Source organism: Mytilus galloprovincialis, chromosome 4 (assembly GCF_965363235.1).
Source record: "Mytilus galloprovincialis chromosome 4, xbMytGall1.hap1.1, whole genome shotgun sequence".
Classification (NCBI taxonomy): Eukaryota; Metazoa; Mollusca; class Bivalvia; order Mytilida; family Mytilidae; genus Mytilus; species Mytilus galloprovincialis.
This window is the reverse complement of record NC_134841.1, coordinates 5,654,975-5,664,752: the sequence shown is the minus strand read 5'-3', so window position 1 is coordinate 5,664,752 and position 9,778 is coordinate 5,654,975.

Genomic DNA, 9,778 nt, shown 5'->3' with positions numbered 1-9,778 from the left:
TTGAGTTCGGTAATGGTGGAAGGTTATTATGACTGAGGAAGAATATCAGATTGTGTCTGATTATCAGGGTGTCTCAAATTATCGCTATCGTATTCAATTCTCTTATAAATCTGTAATTAGTGTAAACATACTTACCACATAATAGTAGAGATTATATGATTAGGTGTAAAATTTGATCTATACATTCTATCCAAAATTTGAGACATCATTTTGTAGATATAGCTCCAGGAACAACATATTATAAAATCAACCCCCTCGGGGCTTATTTTAATTGAGAGGGGAAATGTTTTGTAAAGTTTTACACAGTTAAAATTAAATTGATTACATAATTGTTGTATAATACTAACATTGCATCAATTTGAAAGAGTAGTCTGTTAGCTATCCATAAATACCACTATTATAATTTTTCAAGCATTATAAAGAAAGTTACAGTATTTTAAAACTGGGGAATTGGAGGTATACAATCTTTGAATTGTGCTACCTTAAAAGCAGTTAAACACGAAGTTATCTAAACTCTTTACTAAGAAAGACAATGTGAGTCAATTATTTTCATGCATCAATCGACAAACAGTATTATTTATATGTTCATGGTAACTGACTTAATTAGTTATTACAATAATTCGGTATGATGGGTATGTGGAAGACCAAATAAGGTAAAACATAGCTCTCGTAAGTTAAAAGTCTGAAATACAGAATTGACTAATTATATTTATAGTGGTAACAGCTAGAAAAGCTACAAATAATGACTTCTCCGTAAGTGAAATACAGGTGGCTTTTCTTACCCAAGAGTATGTGATAACTTAGATTCTCTATTTCATTGTATCAATTAATACACGTAAGCCCTTCTTGCAACGAACAGTTTACACAAATATAACTGAGGCCGGGTTCACATTAAACAACTAGGTGTTGTATGAGTGTAATTCACACGTAAACTAAACACAGTTACGTTCCCATTGATAAAACTCCATGTTAACATGCTATTTAATCATGTTTTGTCTGCATGCAGTGTATAGTCAATGTAGGCCTTGTGTGGCTTAAGTGTACCCAAAACAAGATTTTTAGAACACGAATTTTACCATGTATATTTAATGAAGAAACGCTTTTCGAATAAAATTGTTATTTCTAATAATTATTAATAAAGTTCTTTGCAAAATTATTTGTCTAAACTTGATATATTGCTTTGTAATAAAAAAAAAAAAAAAAACTTACGGTAGCTTTATTAACCTCTAATCAAGACTCAGAGCATCATCATTGCCAAACACATAATTCATTGGAAAATGTCTTTCTTCCCGAATCGACTGGACATACACAGAAATATTTACTTACTAACTTGCCCGGCCTTCTTGTGAAAAACCCTTGATTTCGTTTTTTTTAGGAGTCATATATTTTTTTCGCGCGACAGTTTTTATTTTTTTCGACACTATCAATCAATTATTTTTTTCAATATTTAACACTATAAGGTCATAGGAAAACCTGAATTTATATTTTTTTATCAAATTGGGGATCAGAATATTTGTGAGGGGGAAAAAACATACCCACCCCCTTTTTTTAAAGTCAAATAATCGTTCCCAAGAATAGATTACCTTATCCGTATTTGGCACAACTTTTTGGAATTTTGGATCCTCTATGCTCTTCAACTTTGTATTGTTTGGCTTTATAACTATCTCGAGTGATTTGATAGTGTTTTTTTTTATTGTGACCACTTTTGAGTGTAATTAAAATGTTCTTGTAATCCTATACAATAATAGACAATAGGCATATAGGTTTGACGGCTGATTTATAATGTAGAGGTATTAATTCAAAACAACAGTAAATTGGTTTGTTATTGTTTTTATATGCTTTGTTTACTGTGTTTTTGTAGTTTATTTGAATAAAGTCATAATATATACCAGGATGGAAATTTTGTATTTGCGCCAGACGCGCGTTGTGTCTACAAAAGACTCATCTGTGACGCTCGAATAAAAACAAGTCAAAAAGTCTAAATAAAGTACTAATTTACAGAGCATTGAGGACCCAATATTCCTAAACGGTTTTCTAACGGTTTCCCAAATACAGCTAAGGTAATCTATTCCTAAGGTAGAAAAGCCTAGTATTTCAAAAAATAAAAGCGTAGTAAATAGTTAATTTATAATTAAGACCATTTCAATGATAATTCATGTCAACACAGAAGTGTTGACTTTTTGGATGGCCATAACCTTAGGGAACAAAAACTGCACCAGCAGTGTTGGCATTTGATTAATTTCATGTCTGACAACAGAAAAAAATAAGTGTCGATAATATGTCTAGTGAGCAAATACGGTGATCTCAAATTTGCAGACATCAATTTACCTTTTTTCAATGTCATTTTAAGTTATAATATATGATAGATTGTTTTCCCTTGTAAATTGATTTGTTTTCTATTCTATCCTTTGTGTACACTACAATTAAATTCTGACTACATATTATAATGAAATTCTAGGGAAGTTTATCGAGTATTTATAGAAACACGGCAATATGGAAAACCGCAATAAAAATGATTGTTTAAAGGAAGCATTACTTTATACTTATTATGATACTTAAACTTTTTCAAGGAACAAAGATACATTTTAAATGTATTTGAATAGTTCCTGTACAGTTTATATGTATTCAGTATCAAGGAATGAAAATATAAAGATAATAAATTATCTTATTCAAAATCTACGAGAAAAAAGGTCGTTTACATTCAGTTGTTGAAACTATGGAATTATAATTCAATTATTTAAAAGGTAGGTTATTTTATATTTTAATTTATGGATAATGATGCGATGCAATTGTGTACCCTGTCAAGAAATAAAATACATTCTTCCTACGTAAGGAAGATGGGAACATTTCGGTAATATATTCAAATTCGACAAACAAGGAAAAAATACCCAAAACTAATAAAATGTTTGGCTAAAATAGGATAATATCTATAAATATACACAAAAACATTTGAAATTATAACAAAGGATATCAGAACAACCTTAATAATAAAATAAGGAAATAAGAAATAAACTCATCATAGATACCAGGATTAAATTTTGTATTCACGCCAGACGCGCGTTTCGTCTACATAAGACTCATTAGTGACGCTCGAATCCAAAATCGTTATTAAGGCCAAATATAGTACGAAAATGAAGAGCATTGAGAACCAAAAATCCTAAAAGTCTTGCCAATACAGCTATTCCTGAAGTAGAAAAGCCTTAGTATTTCAAAAATTCAAAGGTTTTGTAAACAGTCAATTTATAAATATGACCATATCAATGATAATTCATGTCAACACAGAAATGCTGACTACTGGGCTGGTGATACCCTCGGGGAATTAAAACTCCTCCAGCAGTGGCATCGACCCAGTGGTTGTAAATTAACTCATCATAGATACCAGGATTACATTTTGTATTTAAGCCAGACGCGCGTTTCGTCTACATAAGACTCATCAGTGACGCTCGAAAAACATTGTAACAGTTGTTGTAAAGACAATATTAACTTTTGATAGGACAAGCAAAATGTATTTGTGTTCCTATTGGTCCCGTACTGGTCTCCTTTTTTTCTTTCCAATATTCGTGTCAACTCTACATGTAAGACAATCTGTTTATAATGTAAACAAAAAAGAAGAGTTGGAAATCATTTTGTCATGATTGAATGTTATATAGAGGCTTATGTTTTGGCACATTAATCTCCTTTTTTAATTCTACGAGGGATGTCGTGAAAAAGCATGGAAAATTGTCTTATTGTAAATAAAGGCAACAGTAGTATACCGCTGTTCAAAACTCATAAATCCAGGGACAAAAAACAAAATCGGGGTAACAAACTAAAACCGAGGGAAACGCATTAAATATAAGAGGAGAACAACGACATAACACCGAAACGTAACACACACAGAAACGGACCAAGCATCAGACAAAACACCACGAGAATAACAAATATAACATGAAAACCAAATACATGAATTTGGGATAGACAAGTACCGTGCCACGTCTGATCTCAATATCTCAAAAATAAGAGAAAACACAAACGACTCAACGTTAAAATGCAACACACACAGAAACGAACAATAATATAACAATGGCCATCTTCCTGACTTGGTACAGGACACTTTTAAAGGGGAATAAAAGTGTAAACACGATTCAGTCATTTGTTTTTCATATCTTGCAGAGTAGCATTTATGAAAATACTGGCAATCAGAAGTACTAATATTTGGTTAAGCTATTATTTACTTACTACGTCTAGCTGTTCATTCGTTAGTTTGTTTTAGGGCTAAAATGTCTTACATCCTAATGGAGTAATGGTAGTGATCAACTAGAATTAAGATAGAAACAGGCAACGTTTCGGTAATGAATTTAATCAATTATTTACGCGTTGTCATCCTTTTAACCAGCTGAATTTTGGGGTTGCATAAATTAGTTCTACGTATACAAAGGCATAGGGTCGGGATGTTAAACTTTCTTTAGGTACCATTTTTTAGTCAATTTTTGAAAATTAAACATAGGTTAACTTCTGTTGACTTTATTTATCCCACCTAATGGTGTGGCTGTACAAACTCTGGCTATCTAGAACTTGTGTTAATCGTTCATTGTCTGCCCTTAGTTGTTTGTCTGTTCAATTAGGATTAACATTTCCTTGTTGGTGTAGTTTGAATAAGTTTACGTTATCTTTAAATGTATTATAGATCATAACTTCGCTAATTAAGCCTGGAAATATCATTTCTATATATCTTGATTACTTTCTTTTGTTTTAAATAACACTGCAATTGTTTACATGTTAAAAAAGTGCGAATTAAGCTAATCCAAATCGTACAATCCTAGGGTAAAAGAAAATAATTTATCTTACATGTCTAAGCAACTTAATTGTTAAAATCTGTGTTTAATTTCAGATGGACTCAATTATGGATGCAGTCCAGGAAATAAAAAGGCAACATACAATTGTAGGGCAACGTCTAAATTCACTTGCGTAGGTAACTTATATAAACAGACTTTTTTTTCTAAACGCCTTCAGATATTGGGCTGATTTTTGGTATATCAGTTAACCATGACAAGTTACAGATCAAGTTTAAGTTTCGTTCCGCTCCACTAATTTTCGCCGAAATAACGGGCTTTGGACTTTGAGAAATTGTGGAAAATCACAGTTATACGGACTTTTTTTCTAAACGCCTTCAGATTTTGGGCTGATTTTTGGTATGTCAGTTAACCATGATGAGTTACAGATTAAGTTTAAGTTTCGTTCCGCTCCGCTAATTTTTGTTGAAATTACGGGCTTTGGACTTTGATAAATTATCGAAAATCACAGTTATACGGATTTTTTTTCTATATGCCTTCAGATTTTGAGCTAATATTTGATGTGTGAGACTACCATCAATTGTGTCCACATGTGTTATTGAAATTGCACATTTTTCAACACAATTTTATAAAATTCTAGTTAATTAAGCAGGGTTACGCTTAAAATTAAAAAGGTTACTTTATACAGTATGATCATAAATTCTAAATCTCTAAAAATAATTAAAAAATGGGTCAACAAAGAAAAACAAAAGCGAATATGCAAAATGAGCGAAAACGCAAGACATGAAAACAAAATACAAAAAAGCACAATGACCAGCGACGGGACGTAAAAGTAACGTAGTGTTTCTATGTGTAGCATGTTTTACCTTTTTGTTCACTATTAACAAAATAGGCCTCATGCCATTCCAATGTAAATACTTTAAAGAGGGGCGAAAGATACCAGAAGAACAGTCAAACTCATTAATCGAAAATAAACTGACAACGCCATGGCTAAAAAGACTAAGAGACACATAATAGTACACAAAATACAACATAGAAAACTGAAAACTGAGCAACACGAACCCCACCAAAACTTCGGGTGATCTCAGGTGCTCCGGAAGAGTAAGCACAACTCGTTTTGCACATTTTATTACAAACACAGTAAATAGTCTTATTCGGTAGATCACATTCGTGAAAAGGGAAGGGGGAATTTAGTTACGACACCATGAACATATCCGATATCATCTGTGAAACGATTATTCCATAACGATCAAATAACTCGTGATGGAAATCACAAGGATCCTTTTTTTTTTTGGTTTCAGTTTAGTTGAAAATTCCAAGCAAACAAACAGACGACTTGAAAGTAAGCAGCTAAGGTTAATTATTTGTATGTAAAATATATTACATGTGCTTGATAAAAAAAATTGTTTCCTACATTTCGCCTGCTTATTGATGTCCTTTTTATTTCTGCATAGTGACATGTCACGCCAATTATCGGATTACGTTTGTAGTCAACTCCAGTATATATGTGTAGTAAGGACTCTAAAGTGCGATGGGGACGCTAAAGTACGATGGTCACGCTAAAGTGCGATGGTCTACGCTAAAGTGCGACGCTTCCATACGCTAAAGTGCGATGGTCCGCGAAAATATAGACGTTAGAAACGTAGTTCGATAATGACGTTAACAGTCGTTTAAATACAAACCAAAAATGAACATGCCGGAAGATAGATTAGGAATATTTGATTAACAATTTTTACACCAAATGTCCATGACTTACGATTAATTGATTTAATTTAATTTTTACACCAAATGTCCATGACTTACGATTAATTGATTTAATTTAACCGTTCTTTGTTGGCTGAATCACAATGTTTATTTTTTCAAGTGATGGAAGAAGTACTTGTTTCCTACAGTCGATCATTTTACTATATAGATACCAAATAGTAAACGCATACTTGTCCTGCTTCTATTTGAAGCGAACGGATACATCCGAATCATTGTTTATGTGGCAGTTTACTTTGTAATCCCCGTTAAAATGGCGTCGATTTTAATGAAAAGTAACGTCGGTAAACTAAAATAGAGATACATGTTTGCATGCGTGAACTATAAATTGTCTGCTAAAACATTAGTTCGTACGGTGCATTGTAGGAAAATAAAACATGTATTTGTAAACGCTTCGAAAAAGGAGAAAGATCGGCGAACATTGCATTTCTCTCGCATTTAGATTAAAACTTATACAAATAAATGTTGCATATCCCGACAATGAACGAATTTTGTATTTTTGATTTTCAATGACAAATGTAAGGGAGGTTGTAACATTAGTGTGAACGGCATTCTACACCAATTATCCAAATATTCAATACGCTCCGAATTGTTAAAAATTTATTTTACATGATTTATAATATTTGCAAAACATAAATTACCTTTATAGAAATTATTACTTGGTCGGACTTGTTAATTTAGAAACAATCACTTCAGTCTACCGGTAAATTGTAAAGCCTATCACATATGTTATACCTTATCATAATAGCTTTTGCAAAAAGAATTTTTTAACCTCGATGTTTTATTACTTCGAATCTTACCCTTTGGGCCATCGCACTTTAGCTTGACACACCATCGTACTTTAGCGAACAAACACCCATCGCACTTTAGCGTGAGACGCCATCGTACTTTAGCGTAGACCATCGCTCTTTAGCGTGACCATCACACTTTAGAGTACCATCGCACTTTAGAGTCCTACATATGTATCTGCAGTACATTGGACTATCACACTCAACGTTTGCAGGATATTTCAAATGTTTAGTTTTGCAAAATTACAGCGTATTTATAGTATTTGAAAATTAGTATCAGTAATGTATTTATTGAGTCGGTGGGATGTAATCATTATAGTTTATCAGCGACAAATATTATTAATATATGTTTCTAAGATTATAATGATAATGAGTAACACCATAATTTCCAGTAATCATCTTTTAACATGAAACACTTAACTATTTTTCTCGATGAGGTAAACAAATGAAAAGAATTTCTTAATTTTATATTTAATGATTTTAGGAGCTATATTATTATCTTGTGAAAAGGAAACAAGTATTATTGACATACAATAAAATCCTAGCCCTCTAAACATTAGAAGATTTAGTTAAAACAAAGATTACCTTTATATGCAAATCATAATCTTTCAGTCAGTTTAATTGAAGTCTGGAGCTGGCATGTCAGTTAACTTCTAGTAGTCTGTTGTTATTTATGTATTATTGTCATTTTGTTTATTTTCTTTGGTTACATCTTCTGACATCAGACTCGGACTTCTCTTGAACTGAATTTTAATGTGCGTATTGTTATGCGTTTACTTTTCTACATTGACCAGAGGTATAGGTGGAGGGTTAAGATCTCACAAACATGTTTAACTCCGCCGCATTTTTGCGCCTGTCCCAAGTCAGGAGCCTCTGGCCTTTGTTAGTCTTGTATTATTTTAATTTTGGTTTCTTGTGTACAATTTGGAGTTTAGAATGGCGTTCATTATCACTGTACTAGTATATATTTGTTTAGGGGCCAGCTTAAGGACACCTCCGGGTGCGGGAATTTTTCGCTACATTGAAGACCTGTTGGTGACCTTCTGCTGTTGTTTTTTTTTTCTATGGTCGGGTTGTTGTCTCTTTGGCACATTCCCCATTTCCATTCTCAATTCTATATGTTTTAAGAAAAATTGAAAAACTTGGAAAAAGTTATAAAAGACCAATTTTGAGGAATATGAATAGTGTGTGAACATGTATAACTGTTTGTTGTAACATATTTTACAGATCTTGAAAATCATGTACAAAACTTAGAGACCCAGTGCAATAATAATTCTGCCAAAATAACCGATACTAATCTACTAGTTCATTCTTTGAAAGAGGCATTCAACAAAATCGCCTTTAAGGTAGAAAACCTTCAAGGCAACAGAACAACAGATAAAAGTAATAATCATAATATAAATCAACCTACAACCACTTGTTTGAAAAACATAAGTGTACCTGCAAAGAAAGATTTGGAAATCGAATCGACGGAAGAGACTGAAAAGAGAAAAAATGGTCAATTATATAAATCTATTCATAATATGAATTCAGAATACACAATGGAACCCGACAGATGTAAAACATTGTTTCCATACAAAACAGATTTGTCCATAGATGTATACAACGTGTCAATTTGTAATGATTTTACGACAAGAACGCATAAAGATGACAGTAATCATATTACCGAAGCTGAAGAACACCGAGGTAGAACCGGCGATAATGATACATATGCTTTTAAAGAGGAAGAGAATGTTTCAAACAAAACCAAAAGTAACCATACAACTGACCGCGTACAGCTTTCACAAAACAACATGAATAATACTAAGCCAAAAAAAATATGTACTAAAAATAGATTTGGATATAAACACAGCAGTTTGAATATTCAAAATGATAATCGTATTGGCTTTCAAAGTACTTTAGAAAGTTTTGAAGATAATGCATTTCAATCTCCCACCTGTCATGTTCCAGTGGAATGTTCGCCAGAACCTAACATTAAGCAAAATAAGCTGTCTTGTATCGAAACAAAGCGCAGATCCATGTCACTGAAAAGGTATGCCATAAGTTAATATGTTAGATATCATAGATATTTAAACTATATGCTGATCGTCGTTGTAACTTCATTCACTAGCGCTAACGGGTGCGTATGAATTGCAAGAAATCTCAATAATTTTTTGCTCACGATGTGTATCATTTTTCGAGCACCACTTTCTTACAAATTCCACTCGTGAATAAAATAATATTGTATTGCCATGGAGTTTCGTTATATTTCGAATGTTTCAACGGTATTTTAAAGTAACCATTTTTACAATATCGATTTTGTGGACTGGTCACATTGTGAAAGAATGATTTCAATGGCAGAAAAAAATATTTAAAAAGTATTATTTCGAATCCATATTCTAACAGATATATTTATCATGTTGTTCATAAAGTAACATAGGGAAATATATCTCCTTGGCTTTAAAATCCTATTCCAAA